Consider the following 24,740-nt stretch of genomic DNA (forward strand, 5'->3'; position numbering starts at 1 on the left):
ACGGAAGGAGAGAGTGTTTTCTGCTTCTTGAAGTCCCTCTAACATTCCTTGTGATACTGGTTTGGTGATGGTGATCTCCTTTAGCTTTTTCTTACCTGTGAACCTCTTTGTCCTTTGATTCTAAATGACAGCTCATCTAAAAGATTACTGGGTAGAGTAATCTTGATTGTAGGTCCTTGGTTTTTTAATCACTTTGCGTATTTCCTGCCAATCCCTTCTGGCCTGCAAAGTTTCTGTTGAGAAATCAGCTGACATTTTTATGGGAGCTCCCTTGTAGGTAGCTAACTGATTTTCTCTTACTGCTTTTGAGATTTTCTGTCTTTAAACGTTGGCCTTTAATTGTGATGTGTCTCGGTGTGGGCCTCTTTGGGTTCATGTTGTTTGGGACTCTGTTGTTCCTGGGCTTGTATATCTATTTCCTGCTCCAGGTTAAAGAAGTTTTCAGTCATTATTTCTTCAAATAGGTTTTCAGTTCCTTGCTCTCTCTCTCTTTTCCTACAATGCGAATGTTATGCTTGATTTTGCCCCATAGGTTCCTTAAACTCTTCTTACCTTTTGGGATTCTTTTTTCTTTTTGCTGTTCTGGTGGGTGTTTTCTGCTGCCTTATCGTCTAAATTGCTGATTATATCCTCTGCTTCATCTAATCTGTTGATTCCCTGTAATGTATTCTTCATTTCAGTTACTGTATTTTTTGTTTCTGACTGGTTCTTTTTTATGTTTTCTGTCTCTGTTATTTATTTATTTATTTATTTATTTTTTGAATTAAATTTCTTTTGGTTTCAATGGTTAGTAAAATTACATAGGTTTCAAGTGTACAATTTTATAATACATCATCTATATATCACCACTGTGTGCTGTATCTCTATTTTTATGTTTCCTGTCTCTTTGTTGGAGTCCTCACTGAGATCACTGAGCATCCCTATAACCAGTGTTTGGAACTCTGTATCTGGAAGATTGCTTGCCCCATTTTGTTTACTTCTTTTTCTGGAGCTTTGTTCTGTTCTATTGTTTGGGACATATTTCTTCGTCTCCCCATTTTGGCTGCCTCCCTGTGTTTGTTTCTATGTATTAGGTAGACCTGCTATGCCTGCTGGTCTTATGAGAGTGGCTTTATGTAGTAGGTGTCTTGTGGGACCCAGTGGTGCGATCTCACTGGTCACCAGAGCTTGGTTCTCCAGGTGTGTCTCTTGTGTGGGTTGTGTGTGCCCTCCTGTTGGAGTTGAGCCTGGGTTGTTGTTTGCATGTCAGTGGGAGGAATTGACCCTCAGGCTGACTGGTTGTGAGGCCCTGCCATGAATACAGTGGAGGACTTGTGCCGGGGCTGACCCTGCAGAGCAGGCTTCTCTGTAGCAGGGCTCTGGTACCTGCCCAATATGTCTTTTGGTTCTGTCATTCTTGGAGGCTGTCAAGATGATCTAGCTTGTTTGGAAGCTGGCCACCAGGTCTCCCAGCCCTGGGGCCTCCTGGGAGGGGACCCACTGCAGGCGAAGTTTAGTCATAGTGTTGCTTTGCCCAGGGCCACGTGGTATGAGCCACAAAGCAGTCCACAGATGGCCACTCCCTGCACTGGGCTTAGAGGTGCCTCGAGAGGCCAATCTGCAAACCGAGGCTGGCGTTGGCTAGTGCTGGCCTTAGAGCTACTCAGCCGGAAGTTTGGGACATGCCACAGCTACATGTTGCTTATTTGGGTTTTGTGAACCTTTGAGTTAAAGTCTGCAGCATGAGCTAAGACAGGTTGTACAGAAAAGGCATTGGAAGTGGCTTGGGTGTCCCCTAAAGTTGGGTGGTCACAGTCTCCAGGATTCACTAGGGCTGGGCAGACAAAAGATAGCCAGCTTGATGGAGACTTAGCTATGGCGTCTGCATGCAGAGAGAGGGGAGCGCTCAACAAAAGCAGTGGCTTCCACCAGCTCCTCCATCTGGGAGAAAGCTGCCCCTCTAGCACTCACCTTGAATTCCGATAATTCAGTTTTCCCCTCGTATATCCCTGGCCCCTTTTGAGCCACTGCCCAGCTTTGTAGCTCAGACTGAGTGAATCCCTCAAGTTATGCGCGGTTCCTTTAAGTGGAGCGCCTGGGACTCCAGCTGCTTTTCCTCTCACTCCGGCATAACCTCTGCTGGGTTCTACAATCAGAAGTTATGGAGACTTCTCTCCCTGCCAGTGGAAGCCTGGGCTGGGGAGCCTGGTGTGGGGTGGGACCCCTCACTCATATGGGGGGGGGGATTGAGTGAGATACCCATCCTGATTTTTAATGGTCATACGTGGGTGTGGGACCACCCCTTCTATAGCTCTGCTCCTCCTGCCAGTCTTGAGGTGGTTTCTTTTGTTTGTCTGTAGTTTTACTTTCAATGATGGTTGTTCCATAGTTGGGTTGTAATTGATGTGGTCCTGAGAGGAGGTGAACAATGTTTACCTGCTCCGCCATTTTGACTGGAAATCTGCATTTGCTCTTTATTTTGTCTGTTATTTCCACTGCTCACTGACTTTATGCTCAATAACCTACATGGTGCAAAATGCATTGAATATTCTTTAGTTCTCATCTCTTTGTCTTAGCATCAGTTCAAAGAATTGACCATTCCCCCTTTTTTTGTTTTTGGAAAGTTAATCATTCCTCTGGCTTGTGTGATGACATTCTTTCCTGTTTTCCCTGTTTCTCTCTGGCTCTTTGTTCTCCTTTACCTTTAAGTATTAAAGTGGGTTTGTATGAGCTCCTTTCTACACATACCACCCCACGCTGTTTTATTTATTCCCATCTGAATGATCTTTCTTCCACTGAAGTTTAGATCCATATATCTAATTGCCCATTTGATACCTCTGCTTGTTTGAATCACAAGTGCCTCAGACTTAAGATACTAGAAACTGAACTCATCACTTCCTCCCAATCTCTTACTGCTGTCCACTTACTTAATAGAAACCCGGGCATCATTCTCGATCCCTCCATTACGCCGCCTCCCCCACTAATTCATCTGTAACAGGTCCTTTTGATTATTCTTTTTAAATATTTCTTAAATTTTCTATTCCATCTCCACTGAGAGCTGCTATAGCTTCCGTCATCTATATAGCACCACATATCCCCCTCTGGTCACATCCCCACTATTTATACTGTGGCTCAAGTGGTAGTTTCAAAATGGAAATCTGATTATGTTACTCCCCTGCATAAAAATTTTTCAGTGAATTCCATAAATACACAATCTCCCACTGAGGCCTGAGAGACTCTATATAGTATAGTCCTGTCTTTCTAGTCTTGCTACATTATGTAGGGCCTTGTAGGCTTTGGAAAAAGGTTAGATTTTATTCTAAGTGTGATGTGGTTATCATTAGAGTACTTGATTTATTATTTTTTTTATTTTTTTCCTTTTTTTAAATTAAATTTATTGGGGTGACAATTGTTAGTAAATTTACATAGATTTCAGGTGTACAATTCTGTCTTATGTCATCTATAAATCCCATTGTGTGTTCACCACCCAGAGTCAGTTCTCCTTCCATCACCATATATTTGATAGATTTATTTTTTAAAAGAATCATTCTTGCTACTGAGTGGAAAACATACTGCAGGGAAGGCAAGAATATAATCAACCAGCAGGGAAGGTATTATAGTCCAGGCAGAAAATGACAATTGCTTGTACTTTAGTGGTGGGCGAGGAATTGAGGGGAGAGGTTGGGTATTTTAAGGCAGAGCTGAACAGGACTTACTGGTAAATTGGATGTGGAGTATTAGGGAAAGAGAAATCTAAGGATAACTCTTAGTTAACATTTTTTAAAAGTATGTCAGTGGATGGTAGCACATGGGTAGGAGAACATCAAAAGTTGTGTTATATCTAATTAAAATTTTGTATTTGAATCAAGATATGCTGTAAATAAAAACTAAACACTGAATTTCTAAGACTTGGTATGAAAAAATACATAAAATATCTCATTAATAATTGTTTATGTTAATCATATTTGAAATAATATTTGGGATATATTAGGTTAAATAAAAATATTAAAGTTAAAACGGTACTGTTGTGGACGTGTTAAGTATGAGATACTGACTGGACAACCAAATAGATAGGCCAGATAGTTGTTCTGGAGTTTAGGGGAGAGACTGAGTTGGACATCAACATTTCGGATTTCAGATTCATCACAGAATAGATTAGCGCTGTCTAATAGAAATACATTGTGAGTGACATACGTAATTTAAAATTTTTCTCATAGTCATATGAACACATAGGTTCAACATTTATTTTAGTAGCATATTTTATTTAATCCAGTGCATCCTAAATATTATTTCAATAAGCAATCAGCATAAATAGTTTTTTAATGTGATGTATTGCATTCTTTTATTTTTTGTAGTAAGTCTTTGGAATCTGATGTGTGTTTTATACTTTGAGCACATCTCAGTTCGGACATGGATAGTCAAAAACTGGGAGCCTTAATAGGTGGGAAGTCCTGTGATATCAAAGGATAGTTGGAATTGATATACTGGAGTAAATAAACTGCAGAGATAGAAGTTGGGTGTTTAGAATGTAGAATTTTTGAAATCTAGATGTTTGGAAATGGTATAATTATTAGTAATGACCATGGCAGTTTTTGACTGGTGGTGAAAAATGGCAGAAAAAAATTGTTCAGTTTAGGAAGTCAGGTGACTGAGAAGCAAGGGTTTTGGGTGAATTATCTGAACAAATGTTGACAGCACTAAGAATAATGATAGGGATAGTTAATTAGTGAGTTAGATATTAGAGGTTCTTAGTGGAAGGAGGGGAGTGACGAGGACGGTGGTTGATGACAGTAATGAGGTCACTTCTTGGAGACCTCTTCCCTGTTCCAGCAGGTCAGCTTATACCCTGTTCGATGCTCCCATAAAATCCTGTGTATTTCTTCTGTAGCACTCATTACACCTGTTTGACGCTTGATGCTGCTTTCCAAGAAAACAGGACTAAATTTGTCTTGTTTATTCCAATATCTCCAGTGCCTGCCCAATACCTGGCATTTAAAGCTCTCAAAACTTTATATGATCTGTACAGCAGTCTGGAAGCTTGGTTCTAGTCCTCATTTTATCATGAATTAGTTGTATTTTAACCAGACCTTAACTCTCTTTTATCTTCTATAGAAGGATGAGTTTGAACTGGATTATGTCCAAAGTGACAATTCTGATAGTTTTTAGCAGTTTGTTTCTGTGACTCCTAGCCCTGCAGTTCTGATGGTTTTCATTAGGTTATTTCTGAGTTCCTCAGTTTTTGCTAAAAAAATTTGTGATTTACTTATACCTATTCCTTTTATTTCGTTAGCAAATGTTATATTTAAATATTTACTTAGTTGTAATGAAGACATCAGGATACTGAATAAATAGGTTGTTCAGAAAATGGTTTAATTGAAATTGTTGAATTAAGATTCCTCCTAAACATTCTTAAAATCTTTACATTAAAATCAATTTTTCTGAGTCTTACTGAAGAGAGAAAATACAGGGAGGGAGTGTTAAATTAGAATATCTTTGTCTTGGGGGCTGGGCTGGTGGCTCAGGAGGTTGGAGCTCCGTGATCCTAACTCCGAAGGCTGCCGGTTCGATTCCCACATGGGCCAGTGGGCTCTCAACCACAAGGTTGCCAGTTCAACTCCTCGAGTCCCACAAGGGATGGTGGGCTGCACCCTCTGCAACTAAGATTGAACACAGCACCTTGAGCTGAGTTGCCGCTGAGCTCCCGGATGGCTCAGTTGGTTGGAGCGCGTCCTCTCAACGTCAATGTTGCTGGTTCACAAGGGATGGTGGGCTAGCAACAACAACTGGACCTGGGACTGAGCTGCGCCCTCCACAACTAAGACTGAAAAGACAATGACTTGACTTGGAAAAAAGTCCTGGAAGTACACACTGTTCCCCAATAAAGTCCTGTTCCCCTTCCCCAATAAAATCTTTAAAAAAATAAAATAAAAAGAATATCTTTGTCTTTATCCCTTGAGTAATTTTCTAAAATACAGATCAACACTGCCGAAACTTACGGTCTCAGGACTCTTTTATACTCTTAGAAAGTATTGAGGACCCCAGAGAACTTTCCTTTAGATGGGTTATATCTATCAATATTAACTGTATATTAGCCATCAAAAATTAAAATCAAGAAGTTAAAACATTAATTCATTTAAAATAATGTGTAATGAATTTGTTATTGTTAACGTAGGTAATACAGTTTTTGAAAAATAACTATAGTTTCCCAAACTACAAAAAGTCTAATGAGAATAGTGGTATTGTTTTACATTATTACAAATTTCTTTAGCAACTGGTTAATAGAAGACAGCTAAATTCTCATATCTGCTTCTACATTCAACATGTTGTGATACTTTATTTTGGTTGCAGTATATGAGAAAATCTGGCTTCATACAGTTACGTAGTTGGAAAGGGAGTATTTTAATAGCTTGTACATGTAATTGTGGACGATTTTCTTTGATTCTATATCAGAACTGGGTAGATAGTAATTTTTTAAAGATTAGTTATACTGTAGACCCTGTAACCATATCACTGAACATTTTATACCTCATTCAGTTAAAAATTGTTGCGTGGATCATTTGAAAATTATTTGTTCACTGAATGGTACGGATCTGAATGTTGATACATTTCATTGTATGTTATGGAAAAAACTCACATTCATTAATATCACAGATTTTATGATACAAGTGTTTTAAGTATTGAAAAGCTGCCAAGCTCACGTTGATGGATACAAGTTTTCTGAAGTTCTCATTTTTGCTTGAAAGCTTGAATTTTACTGTTGGCAACAAATATTGCCAATTATTTTCTTTGAAGTGAAGGCTCACTTCATTCATTTTTAGAAAAAAAATGTCTGCCAAATATCCAATCTGAATAATCATAGTTTGTCATTTGTTTTTTTGAAATAACAGTGAAGTTTTTTTAAGTTCCATGGAAAAGTGGCTTGCAAATAAATTGCACAAGTGCTGTTTCCTAAAGGCATCCATTATTCTTAGAATGAGGCAAAAGTACTTTATGTATACTTACCATTTTGTCACACACAACATTAAAAGGCATTTTAAGGGTCAAAATTTAATAAAATTAGTATTTTTTCCTGCTTCATCAAGAACATTTTAAAGTGAAGCTGGCTTTTCTTTTCCTGTGAGTGGCTGGCAGTACAGAACATAATGATTATTAGAACAGTTGGAGTCATTGCCTTGATTTATGCTAAGAGGCCAGTAGTTCAGTCACCTTAGATTTTTGTACCAGCTGTGCAAATGTCAACATACAAAAGACAGAAAGTAACATTAGTATTGTTATGAAAATAGTTGTGACCTGGTGAATCTCCTGAAAGGGTCTTTGGAATTCGCAGCCTTCTGAAGACCACACTTTGAGAAACTTTGGTATAGATGATTGGTTTAGTAGACTTAATGTCTCCCTTTTGTGGTAATAATGGGAGTCTGAATTTTAAATATCATTCTGTAGCACTATGTACATTGGGCCTCTCTGGCTAAAGTAACTTGACTAATACTTCATAAAAATCTAAAGTATCTTGTGTAGGTATTCTCTTAGTATAGCATATGAATATATTAGTTTGTCACACCTATTCAGTTATTCAGCAACATTTTACCGCCTATATTACGTACCAGAGTGTTTTGTGAATCAGATGTAATGTCTGCCCTTATATAATCTCTGCCTCCTCCACTAATCAAATAAATCACATACTATAGTAAGTTTTATCTAGGGAAGTACATGTTGACATGGGGGTACATATCAGGTGCGCCCACCTAGCCTGGTGTGTCGAAGAAGTGAGGGGGACCAAAGTTTTGACACCCCAAAATATGCTTTTTGGGATGTTGATTTTAAGCTGGTTTCTTAAAAAACAACAAACTCTGAAAGAACCTATGATCTCCCCCTTTCCCTGCTTAAAAGAATTCAGATAGAGGGCGGGCCAGTTGGCTCAGTTGGTTAGAGTGTGGTGCGTGTAACACCCAGGACGCCAGTTTGATTACCACATGGGTCACTGAGCTGCGCCCTTCACAACAGAGTGAAAACAGTGGCTTGCCTTAGAGCTGATGGGTCCTGGAAAAACACACTGTTCCCCAATATTCCCCAATAGAAATTTAAAAAAAAATTCAGATAGAAAAAGGTGCTGATAGGAAGGGAGCGGCAGCATCTTAGCTTCATAATATAAACTTAAATGTGGCAGACAGGGAGAAATCTAGCAAAGCCTGTTTGTTGAACTCCCTCTGCGTCCCATGTTTTCTGGGTGACCTAGCAAGAATTTGTTCACCATGTTTGCTCTTTCTCGTCTACCTGTAAATTACCTGCTTTCCTCCTGAAATCCCAGACCCCTGCCGCCTTTGTCCAGAATGGCATATAAACCTCAACTGCCCAGGGTGTCTTCAGGGCTCGTATCACGGCACCTCTTCGTGCGCGTCCTTAATAATACATTTTGGAATTTTCTCCAGTTAATCTGTCTCCTGTTGGTTTGAATATTAGCCCAGCTAAACAATGTAGAAGGTGGGAGGAAAATTATTTTTTGCAGCCCACAAGAAGTAATGTTGGAGTTGAGATCTGAGTATATGTATGTTAGCCAAGAAACTTTGAGGGAAGGAAAAACAACGTCCCTAGTAGAGGGAACAGGAACATTATATATACAGGCCCAGAGGTGAGTGAAAGCAGAGTGAGTTTGAACAAGACCTGTGTGCTTTAGATGATAGTGAGCAAAGAAAGGGAGTGTGATTGGTGAGAAGAGGGGACCAGAGCAAATAAGGCTTTAAGGCTGCATTAAGATGTTGGTCTTTTTTCTGAGGTTGATGACAAGACAGTGAAAGTGTTAAGTATTTAAGTAGTAGGATGACATTATCATTTTTACTTTTTAAAAAGATTGCTCGTGTTTAGAGTGGAGAACAGATTGGAGATAGGCTTGAGTATGGATTGGAAGGAGTGCAAGAAGAGTTTGAGGGGAAGCGAGGCTCGAGGCGATGGTGAATGTCTAAGATCTAGTGGCTGGAATCATCGTGGTAGACAGACTACTTATTTTTCTTTTCTAGAAAGGAGTATTTGAGGCTATAGGGATGTGTAGAAGTAGTTCAATAAATAGTTATTTGATACTCAACAAGTAGTTATTAGTTGCCTACTCTGAGAGGCTATATGCTAGGTACTGTGATAAGGCGTTCTAATGTGCTATGTGATGTGTAATATAATTATGTAGAAATCATTTAATGATACAAGATTATAAAGCCTCAAATGTAGGGAAGAGGAAATCAGTCTATAGTATTTATATTTAAATGAGGAAATGATCTACATAGAAGAAAATAATTGTTATTTTTAAAAGGTTTTTAATTTCACTTTTGGCAGTCAGTAGTAGAATTTTGCTTATAGAAAGAAAAATGTCAAGCAGCATTTTTGAAAAAAGAACATCTAAATAATTAATACATTTCCTATTAAAGATTCAAGTAATACAGTTGCATTAAAAGCAAAATCTACGATTCCCTTTTCTTCTCCCCATATTCCTATTCATCCCTTCCCCCAAACTGTTGTTAATGTTTGTTTTGTATCCTTCCATTTTTTTGCACAGAGGATGAGGTGGTTTAGGAAGGTTGACCTAGCATTGGTGTAGGATGAATTTGTCAAGGGACAGACTGGATGCAGAGTGGCCAGTTAGAGGACTGTCATATTTGTCCAGTTGTAAAGTATTCCTTGAATTGACTTAGCTGCAGTTAAAATTGAAAAGGAAGGAATAGATGCGAGAGTCAGGAATTCTTGGTGAAAGAAGTAATGGGTGGATAAGAAAGGGAGAACTCGAAGATGACTTATTTTATCTGTAGCCATTCTCTTGCAGCATAAAACTAATATGCCCGCAGAAGGTAATTTGCAGTCACAGAAGTGAATCTGTAGAGCCTCTCTTTTTCAGCCTTTAGTATACAGTTGGTTCCGACGCTTTCCAGCTTTTACTCCTCCACAATTGAATTGATTGGCATAGCAGTGGGTTGGAAAATCGGAATACGGCTTGACTGTTAGCTGGCTGTGTGGGCAGAAACAGTGAGAGGGAGGAAAGAGAGGAAAGGGACTCCGAGGTCTCTGACTGTACACTACTGGGGCGTGAGTTTGGGGTGCAAGTTTCTCCTGCTAATGTTAATTTTGGTGTTTTGTCATAATCTTCTGTATTATAGATCTTGGCACTTTTAGACATTTTTAATAAATATTTTCAAAATATGTGTGACTTATATGTGGATTGAGAACTGTCTCTTTTAAAATGAACTTTTAGAGAGAATGATAAGGAACAGTTCCCTGTTTGGGGTTTTCAGGGAAGGCTTCTCATAAAGCGTGAGTTTAGCTGAGTCGTGAGTTTACAGAGAAGGAGAAGGGGAAGTTGGGAGGGAAGAGATCGCGGTAGTAGAAACAGCATGCATACCCAGGCATGTTGGAGAAAGCTACAGGTAGCTGGCTTTTGATAAGTGTCAGATATAAGGGAGAGGGTAGTAGAGGAAATGAGGTCTCAGTGAAAATTATACCCGAACTGCTGTCGTTGAACTGTAGAAAACCGGTTCGGTGTTTCCCACATCTGAAAACAGAAACCATGTTTTAAATTTAACACTGGTAAGATGAAATTGTGCTTTTGCTATGTCCTGATACATATTCTATTCTTTTGTCTAGATACATTTGGCATAATCAACAGAGACCATTGAGTAAGTGGGTACATGCAGGAGAGATGAATTACAGATCTGAATAAATCACTTTTGTATGAACTAAGTGTCGTAACTAGGGGACTGCTTGCATTAGTGGATTTATTAATGTTTATTAATAGCTTGTGGAATATAGAACCACTTATCTCCAATTCAGTTGCGCCTTTCTTCCACCCATCTTTACTCTCTACCACACTCCTACACCCCCCCAAAAAAGAAGGAAAGGCAGCGTGGTACTATCTATATGGAAATGCTTTCATTCTTGGGGTTTTTATTTAGTTTTGTTTTGTTGTTGAGTGAAGAGGTGAGGTGTTGTTAGGTGAGGGGACAAATGATATATTTATGTCACAGAGAAGAATTGCAATAAAACATTCCTTTCCCAGTCAGACAGAAGTAGTCTTAGAAAAAAGTGTGCTTCCATGAAGATGTTTTGACTTCATAGATACTATAAATCATATAATGATCTTGTTTCTTTATCTTTGTAGATTCATGGATACCAGAGCCAAACTTATGGCTTCAATTTATTGTGTAATAAGCTGTGGTCTCTGTGGTCTGTGTATTAACATCTTGCCTTTATCTTTCATATTATTGGATATCCTGATTTTTATCTTGAATATTTTCCTGTTTCATTGTACACATTTTTGTGCTGATACACTAATAGCTAATGGTCCTACCCTAGACCAATGTGATTGTCATCTTAAGGAGTGAGCAGATGTTTTCAGCAAAGGGCCACAGAGTACTGTTTTAGGCTTAGTAGGCCATATGATCTGTCACAGCTGCTCAACTCTGCCATTCTAGTCAGGAAGCCATGGATGGTATGTAAATTAACAGGTGTGACTGTATGTTCATGAAACGGTTTGCAAAAACAGGGCCAAGTATTTGGCCTGGGGGTCATAGTTTGTTGAGCCCTGTTCTACAGCCTGAACTTCAGTTACTGTGCTATACAGGTGATGAACCAAAACTGGGTTTGGACGTGCGAGTACGGATATCTCTCTGAGATCCTGATTTCATTTCCTTGGGATATATACCCGGAAATAGGATTTCTGGATCATATGGTAGTTTTAGTTTTAATTTTTTGAGGAACCTCCGTATTGTTTTCCATATGGGAATGCCAATATACATCCCACCAACAGGGCACAAAGGTTCCCTTTTCTCCACATCCTCGCCCAAGTTTACTTCTTGTGTTTCTTTTTTTCTTTTTTTTTATTTTTTAAGATTTTATTGGGGAAGGGGAGCTGGACTTTTTTGGGGAACAGTGTGTACTTCCGGGACTTTTTTCCAAGTCAAGTTGTTGTCCTTTCAGTCTTAGTTGTGGAGGGTGCTGTTCAGCTCCGGGTCCAGTTGCCGTTGCTAGTTGCAGGGGGCGCAGCCCACCATCCCTTGCTGTGCTCGAGGAATCTAACTGGCAACCTTGTGGTTGAGAGGACACGCTCCAACCAACTGAGCCATCCGGGAGCTCAGCGGCAGCTCAGCTCAAGGTGCCGTGTTCAATCTTAGTTGCAGGGGGCACAGCCCACCATCCCACCATCCCTTGCGGGACTCTAGGAATCGAACTGGCAACACTGTGGCTGAGAGGACGCGCTCCAACCAACTGAGCCATCTGGGAGCTCAGTAGCAGCTCAGCTCAAGGTGCCATGTTCAATCTTAATTGCAGGGGGCAGAGCTCACCATCCCTTGCGGGACTTGAGTTGAACTGGCAACCTTGTGGTTGAGAGCCCATTGGCCCATGTGGGACTCAAACCGGCAGCCTTCAGAGTTAAGAGCTCGGAGCTCTAACCGCCTGAGCCACTGGGCGGCGGCCCGACCTCTTGTGTTTTTGATGATAGCCATTCTAACAGGTGTGAGGTGTGGTTTTGATTACATTTTCCTGATGATTAGTGATGATGAATATCTTTTCTTGTACCTGTTGGCTATTTGTATGTCTTCTTTGGAAAAATGTATTCAAGTCCTCTGCCCATTTTTAAATCAATAATTTTTTTGTTATTGTGTGAGTTTCTTATGTATGTATTTTGGATATTAACCCCTTGTCTAGTAGACGGTTTACAAATATATTCTCCCATTCTATAGATTGCCTTTTCATTTTGTTTTGCTGTGCTGTAGCTTTTTAGTTTTTATAGTCCCACTTATTTATTTTTGCTTTTGTTGCTTGTGCTTTTGGTGTGATATCCAAAGGGTCATTGCCAAGATTAATGTCAGGGAGCTTTTTTTCTGTTCTCTTCTAGGAGTTTTAAAGTTTCATGTTTTAAACATAAAGATTGAAGTCTTAAATCCTTTTTGAGTAAATTTTTGTGAGTGGTATAAATAGGGTTCAATTTCTCTTTTTTTTTGCGTGTGAATATCCAGTTTTCTCAACATTGTTTACTGGGTTCAATAAACTGGTCGGGTTTATTGAAGAGATTATTCTTTCCCTATTGAGTATTCTTGGCTCCCTTGTCAAATATTACTTGACTATATATGCGTGAGTTTATTTCAGGGTTTTCTATTTTGTTCCATTGATCTATGTGTCTATTTTTATGCCAGTACCGTACTTTTTTGATTAGCTTTGTAATATAGTTGAAATTAGGTGATGCCTCCACCTTTGTTCTTCTTTCTCAAAAATGCTTTGGCTCTTTGAGATCTTCTGTGGTTCTGTACAAAATTTAGGATATTATTTTTCTATCTGAAAAATGCCATTGGATTTTAATAGGGATTACATTGAATCTATTGATGGCTTTGGGTATTATGAACATTTTAACAATACTAATTCTTCCAATCCATTAACATATGGGATATCTTTCCATTTATTTGTATTTTCATCTTTCATCAAAGTCTAATAGCTTTCACAGTACTGACCTCTCTGAGGCCTGCAGATTTGAGCTGCTTTCCTGCGCATGTTCACTGGCCTTTTGCAAACGCTCACTCTTGCCTCAGGCAAGCTATGAGGTGAGGTTTTGTGTGGATCAGGCGCAAGGGGCACTGGCGGTGCCTGTAGGTCAGCTTGGGAGGCTCTGCAGGCAAAGCGTCCCCAGCAGGTCTTGGTTGAGCCTCTTGATGAAGTTCTTGACGTACTTGGTGGGATCCACGTCCCTTTGATATGTTCCATTCCAAGGTCTGGCTGCTGGTTTTCTCCCTGCTGCTTACCATTCCCTACTTGTACAGCTCATGACTTGGTGTCCTGGAAGGGGCAAGAGAGAAATGGGCGTCTTTGGCAGTGTGTCACCCAGCGGGGGACGTGGGGCCCTCCCTCACACACTCGCACTTTACCTCACGGGAGAAATCATCTGGCTGAGAAGGGCTTTCTTGGCACTAAGCGGTGCTGCCTTGGGGGGGTATTGGGAGTGAAGTCAAACTCTTCCTCTTACTGCCCTTCCCACTGCGCTGCACCTCAGCTGTTGTTTGCTCCAGCCGTGTGCTGGGGCTTCCCCACTGGCCTCCTGGACCCCACAAGGCTTCTCTTGTCTGGGGGCGATTTTCTACATCAGTGTCCTCCAGCAACTGCTGACCTCGGGCTGCGAGGGACTGAGAGGTTTCCTGGGCCCTTCAGGGTCCTCATCTGGGACCAGTGTCTGTATGTCTGTCATCTGATGCATGAGGGGGTGAGAGTCCTCCCGGGGCCCTAAGTGTATGGTGCTGGTGTCAAAGCAAAGTTAAATGGGGCTGAAGCCGAGTCCGCTGGTGTGGAGCTGGGTCCAAGCCTCTAGCTGAGACCATGGTTGAGTCAGCTGCCTGGGTGCAGGCCTGTCTTTCTAAAAGAGCTCTCCTCCATCTTGAACTCCATCGAGATTTCAGTTTCCTCCTGGATCCCACGACTCCCACAAAGGCTCTTTGGTCCGTGGATTGATGCCAGATTGTTGAAGGTGGATACGATGAGGGAGGTCTTATTTGGCTACCTTGCTGACATCACCTTTTCATCTAAACTTCAGAAGCACTTTGCTGATATTCACAAAATCACTTGCTGGGATTTGATTAGGACTGCATTGAATCTATAGATCAAGTTGGGAAGAAGTGACATCTTGACAATAGCAAGTCTTCCTGTCCATGACCGTGGAGTATCTCTCCATTTACTTGGTTCTTTAGTTCATGCATCAAAGTTTTGTCATTTTCCTCATGTAAATCTTGTACATGTTTTGTTAGATGGCTTTCTTTTTAATGTTATTGTGTCCCCTTAATTAGTATTCAGATACATCTTGGTTAAATTATTTGATTTGGATTCAGTATGTGGTAATTTATTAATAAAATGTTTTCCCCTCTTTGTCTCTATTTCATGACTGATGTGTGTGGACAGAATCTTCCTCTGCTCACATCTTTTTGGAATAGCTATGAGAATAACTACATCTTAGAATTTTATGGATTAGTTGTGATTTAGAAAATTCAATTGATTTCAGTAAAGATTTGTTAATTGATTCTTACATTTTTGTGATTGTTTTACTTTCATATAACAGATTAAGAAATTAGGGTAAATGTAGTTTGTCAGATACTATCATACTGGTCTTGATTTTTGGTTTGGAAAATGTGGTTAATGAATCACTAGCATGGAGATGCCAAGACTGATTCTGTGAGGCTGTACTGTAAGCTGGTAGAAGTGAGGAAATAGGCAGTCAGTGGTAGGACAAGGTGCTTTTGTTGGTATGGATAGGAACTTGATCTTTTTTTTTTAAAGCAGAAGTACTTTGTTTTTCTCAAGTCTGTTAATTAAGGGTGGTGCTGATTGTGACAGTGTTACCTAGCAGTTTGTAAAATGATGCGGGTATATTCCTTAAGTGATTTCCTAGCAAAGTCACATTGATTTGGGTATGAATTAAAGATGTGAACCTGTTACTTTGGTGAAGAATAACATTGAAAAGTGTTACATGTTTAATTTTTGTTTCTTTCTCTTATAGAATTCCCTGTATAGAGTATTAATTGTTTTGTAGGTCAAAAAAATATTCTCCGCTATCCTGAGAAAGTTAGTTTTCTCCCTTTATTCTCTTTTCCCTTCCAGTTAATTAAAATTCATGTGGTATACAAATTAGTTAATGAGACTTGGAGTGGTTTATCTCAGAGAAGATACTTTCGTAGTTTCACTCTGACACATTAGGACTATACTTTGCTCCCTGTTAGGATGATAGACTGGGAGGCAGTGTGGCGTTGGCGGAATGCTGGGGCCTGTGGAGGCATAGTGGCTCTTCCTTCCTAGCAGTGCTGCTTTGGGCAAGTTACTTCACCTCACCAAATTCCTTTTTCCTCGTTGTTAGGTAAAGTGGGAATGTTTAACATAAAGATGCTGGTTCCACCTGAAGATGGACATCTGTAGCCACACTCACAGGTGACTCAGGAGGGCAGTGATGAAGGGAAGTTTCCTTGTGGGTAGAAGCTTGAGCAGTGCACCTAGTTGTTAATTTTGCCTAGAAAGAAAGATGGTTAGAGGTGTGGATCCACCCTAATTCATGGCAGTAGCTAATCATTCGGCTGCTTCATTATGGACTTAAAAGGAATGTCATTGGTAGTGTGGGGAATACCTTCTGAATGGACACAGGAATATTTTTGATCTTTGCGAATCACAGAGCGACCTCAGCAGAGAAGGACAGTAATAATCACATGGATGTCACCTCTGGATTTCAGCCTCTTTTTCATCCACATCTGTCCTTGCCTGGTGGGCTCATGGAAAAGATGCCATGGTGGCACATGCATGCCACCAGAGTGGACTTCCACTCACCGACACCAGCCCGGCTACACTGACTGTTAAATGACCACCTTGCCAATAGCAAGGAGCCAACGCCAGCCCCCTGAGGCAGCACTGTTCCTGTGGGGACCAGCCAGACACCTGGTGGCAGGTGGCTTATGTTGGGCTACTTCCCATTATGGAAAGGACGACACTGTTCTCCCTGGAATAACTATTCTGGGTATGGATTTGCTTTCCCTCCCTGCATTGTTGCTGCCAAAGCGATGTGTGACTTTCAGATGCCCCGTTACGTCATGGTATTACATACCACATGGCTTCTGACCAGGCGGCTGATTTCACGCGAGTGAAAGGTGGCCTGTGTTCGTGGAATGCCTGCCCTTACCATGTTCCCCCTTGTCCTAGGGCAGCTGAACTGGTACAACAGGGGAATGTCTGTTTGAAGACTCACTGCACCAGTGGTGGCAGTTCTTTGTGGTGCTGGGGTAACGTTCTCAGCAGCGTGGTCTAGTCCCTAAGTCAGACACAGTGTGGTGTTTCCCTACGCCAGCCTTCATAGCTTAGGGAATCAAGGGGTGGAAGTGGAAGGGACTCCTCTCACTCTTAGCCCTTGTGATTCCCTAGCAGAATAGTTGCTTCTTTTCTCTACAACTCTGGGAAATGTTACTTTAGAATTCTTAGTTCCAAAGAGAGGGTGCTTTTACTGACGAATGTGGTATTGGGTCTATTAAACTGGCAGCTGAGCAGCGGGCCCCTTTGGCTTCCTCATGCTGGGGTACCAACAGGCAAAGGGGGCGACTCCTGTATTGGTTAGGGGATTGATTTATCCTGACTGTCACGTGGACATTGAATCGCTGCTACAGTGAGGGTAAAGCGGGGCAGTCAGTGCGGGTCTCTGGAGTCCCTCTTAGACTCCCAGGCACTGTGATAAAAGTTAGTAGAAAGCGGAAACAACCCACTACAAGCAGGAATACTAGTGGCAGAGAAGGTTTGAGTCCACCCACCAGGCGAGGAGCAACAACCAGAAGAAATGATTGCTGAGGGACATTATGTGTGTAGTGGAGAGTGGGAGAAGAACAGAAACACCACGGTGACCTTAGGACCAGTTACAGAATGAAAGCCCTAGTAGTTACGAATATTTCTGCTGTACCTTAGTATTTGTGTAAACAGTAACCACTTCTTTTTCTCCCCTCCCCCACCAATTCTATATTTAACTTAAGATATGTTAATTGTGGTTAAGCTAGTATTTTATTATTTAAGGGAAGTGCGACTCAGCTAGCTAGATGAAGAATGAATGTTAGAGAGTAGACTTTGTATTCTTTTTGGAGGAGATAACAGCTTCTTGGTTGTGTGAGGGACGGTTATATCATGTTAGACTGAAGCATGATTTTACTGTTGTCTTTATTCAAGAGTTCAATATTAAGAAGTGTGTCTGAGTACCATATTGACAGCGTACTGGGGCGGTTTGCACTATGTCAGTTTAGTTCAGCTGGAACTGTGTATCCTGTGGTTCCACAGTATGATGCCTTCCCCGGATGGTTGGGGGTTAGAAATTGGCCAAAAGAATTTGTGTCAGCAACACTCATTAACTTCTGAAAGGTTTTGTGGGTAGATGCCGTGAGACGCAGAGGTGTTGGTAGGCTCCAGCGTGATCTTGGTGTGATTTGTTGACAATTTGGTCAACAGCAGCATCAGGCCCTTCACCTGGGGGACACCTAGAGCTTCCCAGGTCTCCCCACGAGCCTTTTCTTTGCAGTCTGATTTCTGCAGCTGAATGTGTTTTGGCTTCAATCAATAAATAAGATCAATGGTTCTGTGATCTCTCACTTCCCTGGTGGAGCTTCACAACAGCTATTCCTATAATTGCGTAAGGTAAAATTCTATCATAAATTTATCCTTCTGTTATGACAGTGGCTCTGCTATTCAGTTTGAATACTGACTAAATACACTTGCCTTGTTGGTAACTATATCACTTTTATTGACTACATGGTATTCCAGTATATGAACATTTTTTATTAGCCGTCATTGGCCATTTAGATTGTTCATAGTTCTTTTTGCTGTTACACACAAAGGTTGTGTGACCATCCTTGAACATACAGTTTCTTTGCATTTGCTCTTTTATTTCTCTTGGGTAAATTCCTGGAGGTGAAGAATACATGCATTTTGAAGAACTGTGATACATATTGTCTAACTGCAGCCTCCAGCGTTATGTGAAAGTGCTTGCCCAGGTACACTCTTGGTCATCATGACTCTTCCAGTTCTTTTTAAAAAGGAGTATACGTGAGAAGATAGTTGGTTAACATGGAAGGAGCTAATGGAAGGGAGTGAGTGCTTGGACTAAGTATGAAATATATTCTGTCAATAATACTTAAACTCGTGACTAATTTTGTGTTTAAGTGTAATTGCTCTTTCTAAAAATCGGTTTTTACAGGTTTTGCATTAGACCTGTTTTTAAAAATATGAGTCTTGTAGTATGTGGTACAGGATGGTAAAGGAATTAGTCTGGGATAAGTGTCATTGACTTCGGCTATAATTAGGGTAAAACTTAAAATTTCAGTATCTAACTATGTAATTATTGGAAATGTCCTGTGAATATAAATTGACTTGTAAAGGTTTAAAAACATATTTTACATTAGGGTTGAATTTGGAATTTTATATAATGAGTATATTAGCTATTGATTGTGTTCTTCAATTAAAGAAGCGAGTGTGTCACAATGCCGCTTCCGATCCATCAAAAACCTGTGACACAACAGGCAGTGGAGACTTCCCCTGGGTTTTGCTGGGAATGAAAGGGCTCACAGGCCTGTTAGTAGCAGTTATTTAAGTGGGAAGTGATAGGGAGGGGCTGTGCGAAAGCTACCGTGACTAGGTTGCAATCTTGTTATGAAAAATATTTATTCTTTTTGCTGGATATTTGCTGTAACCTGGAGGGCTTTCTTTTTATTTAGTTTTCACTTTCATTGGAATGGGAATTGTGTTGAAGAAAATTAGATCCTTTCAATGTTAACTAGGTATTGAGTACATGTATCCTAATCCCCAGGACTTCATACTTAATAGATTTGTCAATATAGTGAACCAGCATTTGGCCTGTGTGCTATTTTCCCCCCAAATTCTCTCATCCCTCTCCACAAAGTGATTATGGATTCCTCCCGATATTTTTCTCAGGTCTCAAACCAACCAAATCCTTAGGTTGGCGCCTTTAGCAAAGTAGATATTTTGTATACTTTATGGTAAATAAACCTCGCTCTGTTACAGGTAGTAAACTTGAACTTTTAAATCCTTTCCATTAGCATTAGCATACTTATTTTTTTTTTAGAAGGGGTACCGTAAACCAAAAGTGTTTCATATATGCTATATTTTATCAATTCTAAGAAACATCCTCCTCACTCCCACATTTTAACATTTCTGAAATTAGGATGCGTTTTACAGTTAATGATGTCCTTACAAAGCTGTCAGCCAGGCAGAAGTTGTCATTGTTTGCACTTGTGTGAACTTGTTTTTTTTGCTGGTGACTTAAGTGGATTATTGTAACCTGTCAACAGACCATGTAGGGAAAAGACTAGATTCCTGGGTTTTGTCTTAAATTTTTTTTTTTTTTTGAATCTTCTGGTAAGATTAAGATAGCATCAGCATCGACATGTGCAGCATTGGTGTCAGCAACTTGGAAGACAATCCTGGAAGTGATGGTAGAGCCTTATTTTAAAAGATGTGTCGCCTACAGTGGGAAATTCACGGCATTAACTATATAGTGTGCCTGCCACTTTGTTTAATCTGAATCTAATCATGAGGAAACAGACAAATCCAGATTGTAGAACTTTCTGTAGAACAACTGGCCTTGATTTTTAAAATAATGTCTATGTTTTGATAGAAAAAAAAGGTTAGGGTTGGAGGGGGTATTCTAGATTTAAGGAAACTAAATAGACATTGCAACAGCTGTGAAGAGTCTTTGGCTGGATCTTGGATCATACAAAATAAGAGATGTAAAGGTTTTTCTTTCGGAAGTTGGATAAATTTGAATATGAACTCTATAGCAGGTATTATTCTATGGTTAAGAGTGACATAAAGTTCACTGCCTAAATAAATAGTGTTTTCTATAAGTACAAAATAAAAATTCTTCATAAGAAAGCATTCTGACATAATTGACTTGGCAAAGTGATACATAACAATGCTCCGTCTAACAGTGCTGCTTTGTTGAAGTCATTGAAATATGGTATTTTTAATAGATATATGTTATTTTATAATGGACTGTCATGAAATTACTTCCATAATATAATTGGAAAAACCTTACTTAAACATTTAAAATATTTCTGTGGGAAAAATACTGACTTTGGAAAAGTTTCTGAGAGGTTTGGATCAGAGGTAAGTTATTAAAAAGATATAATGTGACATTTCAAGAAAGAGGGGGAGGAAAGGTAAAGACGCAGAAGCAAGATGACAGGAAAAGATTTTTTTTTTACATGAGACTGTCTTTTGTTACCTAAGTAGGGTCATTAAATCACTTGCAATTAGGACTCAGAAAAATGATTGTTCCTTAAAGAAAGCAAATTATTTTCAAGTCCTCTTAGCAGACTTTAAGTAAGGGTTCAAAATGAGTAAGAAACAGACCATTTAAATTTAAGGCATATTGTTATTCTGAAATGTTATTATACAGGCTAACACTATAGGATGTGTTCTAGGTATAGGCTCTTTTTTTCTATCTGTCAGTAAAGTGGGGCCCTAACTTAGAAATGGTACTCTTTAAAAAAAACTTAGAAAAAATTTTCGATTATGGTTGACATTCAATGTTATGTTAATTTCAGGGTACAGCATAGTGATTAGACATAGAAATGGTCCTCTTAAAGTTGGCTTGTACGTTGGCGTTTGGAACTTACTTATACAAAATAATGTTATAGTGAAGAGTTGGAAGAAAGTGATTAGTTTTATGAAACATGTAAAATAAATAAGTACTTTTAATAAGTCAACAGTGCTAGGGTTTGAGGAAAACATTTCAGACAGGACTAGAGCAAAATGACAGTATCAGTGTTTTGGTATTTATTTCATATGGTATAAAAATATTAAAGTTGATATTTTATTTTTAAGATATTTTCTAAGAAAAGTGGTCTGAATTCATTTTACAAATCAGTGAAACTTAGTTTTTAATGTATAATATAAAACTTTGCAGGCATTATAAAACCAAGTAAAATGTGAATTTATAAAACTAAATCTGATACTTCATTGGGATTATCATATTATTCTTTCTACTTATATATATATATTAGACTATACTAATCAGGGGTATTTATAACTAACTCGACATGCTTTCTTTTGAATTCCTATAACTGCTAAATAATGCCATCCATTGTTTGGTCATTTAGAGGAAGTTGGATTTGAACTTGTTTTTTAACAGGGCGCAATACATTGATGCCCTGATGAAAATCAGGGTCTTAAAATTAGAGGAATTAAAATGAGAGTAAGCAACTAACAGTTAAGTGCTGTAATTTAAAGCTATTGGAAATTGCTTTTCGAAAAAGATGCTAAGGAAGGATAGCACATGTTACATTATTAAATGAAAGAAAAAAACACACCAGGATATGTAGCTGGTATCCCGATGCCAAATTTTACATTCTTGTGTATGTACTTATGTTGAAATACACTAAAATGTTAACATGGTCTATTTAAATGATAGGGCCGTCACGAACTTTTTATTTTTCATTATACTTCTCTCTCTTTTTTGTTAAAAATAGGCAGAAATTTAAAAACCATATTGTATTTGTTTTCATTTAGAGTGCATTACTTTTAAAACATAGTCATGACAGGATGTTCTCTTTGTCTTTTTGGGGTTCAAGTATTCTCATGTAAGAAAGAAAGGGAGAAAGATCTTTCTTATTGGTAATAAGGTAAAGATTGAGAGACTGAGGGAGAGGAAATGTAGTTAGAGGTAAATATATTAGATTGCTTATAGCTAGTAATTTCCACTTTAGGCAGTGCAAAAGAAGAGATTGCCTGTGTAGTCACTTCGAGGGGCAAGGAAAAAACTTAGAGGGGTATGTACTGCGAAAAGGCTTTTTTCTCCAGATAGCGGATCCTGACTCAGTAAAGCTTGGGTTCTGCTGGTGGATAAGAGAGGAAGAAGAGAGCTGATTTTATGTATGGGCTGTTCATAAAATTCAGTTATCTAAGGAATTTCCTGTTTAATTCTTGCCTACATTGTGTATTTTGGATTTAGCTCCTTTAAATAGTTAACTTTTTATTTTAAAGCTGAGAATGTTTATTTCCACTATAAGCAAACTTCATTAGTGGCATAAGGCAGAGGTAGCAAAATGGGCTTCATATCACACGTCAACTCCTAGAGTGCTTTGTTAAGAGTATTTAGACGTTGCCAGGAAGACTGCTATAATTGATTAACAATGTCTGTTTTAGCCCCTTGGAGAATGCTGGCTATTTGTCTCCTAGCTTCTAATCCATTTTGTATGATCCTTGGAACACACATACTAAGGCTGCTTCATAGTTATACAGTAAAAGCCTCAAAGAGTGAGGGAGACCAACTATTGGATACTAAATTTACAAACCTGAAATAAGTGACAACAGCAATTCCTGTGCAGATTAAAGTTTTCTCCCCTTCTTCTGACCCCCGCTGCCCCCTACCCCGGTTCAAGCCATTGTTTCTCAGTCTAGTTGTGTAGGACACAGCTCCCTGACCCATGCTGGTATTATGAGCCTTGCCCCGCCCCCCTCGCTGAGGCAGTCGGTGGCCAGTTGTCCGTCGGCTGCTCACGGCATCTCTCGCCCGCTGCCGGCCACCCACACTGGCTGCCGGCCGCTCACGGCGGCACACGGTAGCCTGCAGCAGCTCTTGGCAACTTACGGCAGCCCAGCTCTAGTGAGAGCCGTTGTTCATAATCTTAGCTGTAGAGGGTGCAGCTCACTGGTCCATGTCGGAGTTGAACCCGCAACCTCGGTGTTAGGAGGAGCACGGCGCTCCAACCACCTGAGCCACCAGCCGGCCCCTACATTTTAAATGGATGGTCTATAGGGGAAATTAACTGTAACTAACTACATTCTCTAGTAAGGTAGCCACAATCCACATGTGGCTATTGAGCATTTTAAAATGTGGCTAGTTTTGAAATAAGTCAGGCAGAGAAAGACAAACACCGTATGGTTTCAGTTATATGCAGAATCTAAAACCAAAACAAAACAGAAACCAAAAACAGATTCATAGAAACAGACCAAAGGGATGGTTACCAGAAGGGAGAGGGTAGGGGGACGGGCTAAAAGGAGAAGGGGAATAGAGTCAATAATAATGTGGTAAGTTTGCACCGTGACAAATGATTGCTGGAATTAGTAGGGTAATCAAATTGTTAGGTATAAAAATGTTGAATCACTGTACTGTATTCCTGAAATATAACTAACATTGTATACCAACTATACTTAAATAAAAAAATAAATTGAAAAAAAGTGGCAAGTTTAAGAAAATTTTTAAAATTTTAATTTTAATTTAACTTTAAATTTGAAATGGAAGCAGTGTAAAATATTTTCTGTTAAACAACTTTATCGTTTCAGTAGGACGGCATTTTACATTAGCTATTGCATGGAACATGCATGGGAGGTTTTTATGACTAGGCAAAGAAGTAGCACCCATTTCTGCTATCATTCCATTGACAATACTTAGTTATATGATCATGCAATTAGGCAAGCTGGGAAATAAACTAATTTTATGCCCTGGAGGAAGGGAGAGTAGATTTTAGCACAAAGCTAGCAGTGTCCACTACTTTCATGAAAGAAGAAAGTGTGCAGTGTGCAGCCTGGACAATGAATACAGGAACAGAAAAACCATGCAGATGAAACTCTAGAATATAATGGATGATTGACAATAATCAAATCTTATTCAAGATTAAATCTGCCTAGTTTGGTAAGCGAACTAAGAATAGATGGCACTTCCTTAAGCTCAAAAAGGGTATCTGCAGAAAAACCTACATTTGATGTTTTAATGATAAAAAACTGAATGTGTTCTCGCTAATGTTGGGAAGAGCTACTTCTGTTCAACATTGAAATGGGGTTTCTAGCCAGTGCAGTAGAGCATGAAAAAAAACAGAAAGCATACAGATTGGAAAGGAAGAAGTAAAATTGTCTTTATTTACAAACAGCTTGACTTTTTAGGGAAGATGGCTGTAATTGATTAACTACATTATTGCCTGTGTTGAATATCTTAAGGAATCTAGAAAAAAGCAACTACAACTAATAAATGAATTTAGCAGTGTTGCAGGATTGCAATGTCAATGTTCAAAAATCAATTCTATTTTGTTTTATTGGGGAATATTGGGGAGCAGTGTGTTTTTCCAGGGCACGTCAGCTCCAAGTCATTGTCCTTCAATCTAGTTGTGGAGGGCGCAGCTCAGCTCCAAGTTCAGTTGCCATTTTCAATCTTAGTTGCAGGGAGCACAGCCCACCAGCCCATGCTTGAATCGAACCGGCAACTTTGTTGTTGAGAGCTCATGCTC

At 39.5% G+C, this 24,740-nt stretch overlaps 1 protein-coding gene across 15 annotated transcripts in view; it reads left to right on the forward strand.

Moving 5' to 3' along the window:
* Nucleotides 1-24,740, forward strand: part of ABI1 (abl interactor 1) — a 114,971-nt gene that overhangs the window by 11,444 nt on the left and 78,787 nt on the right. The window lies entirely within an intron of this gene.

This window comes from Rhinolophus hipposideros, assembly GCF_964194185.1.
Source record: "Rhinolophus hipposideros genome assembly, chromosome: 1".
NCBI lineage: Eukaryota > Metazoa > Chordata > Mammalia > Chiroptera > Rhinolophidae > Rhinolophus > Rhinolophus hipposideros.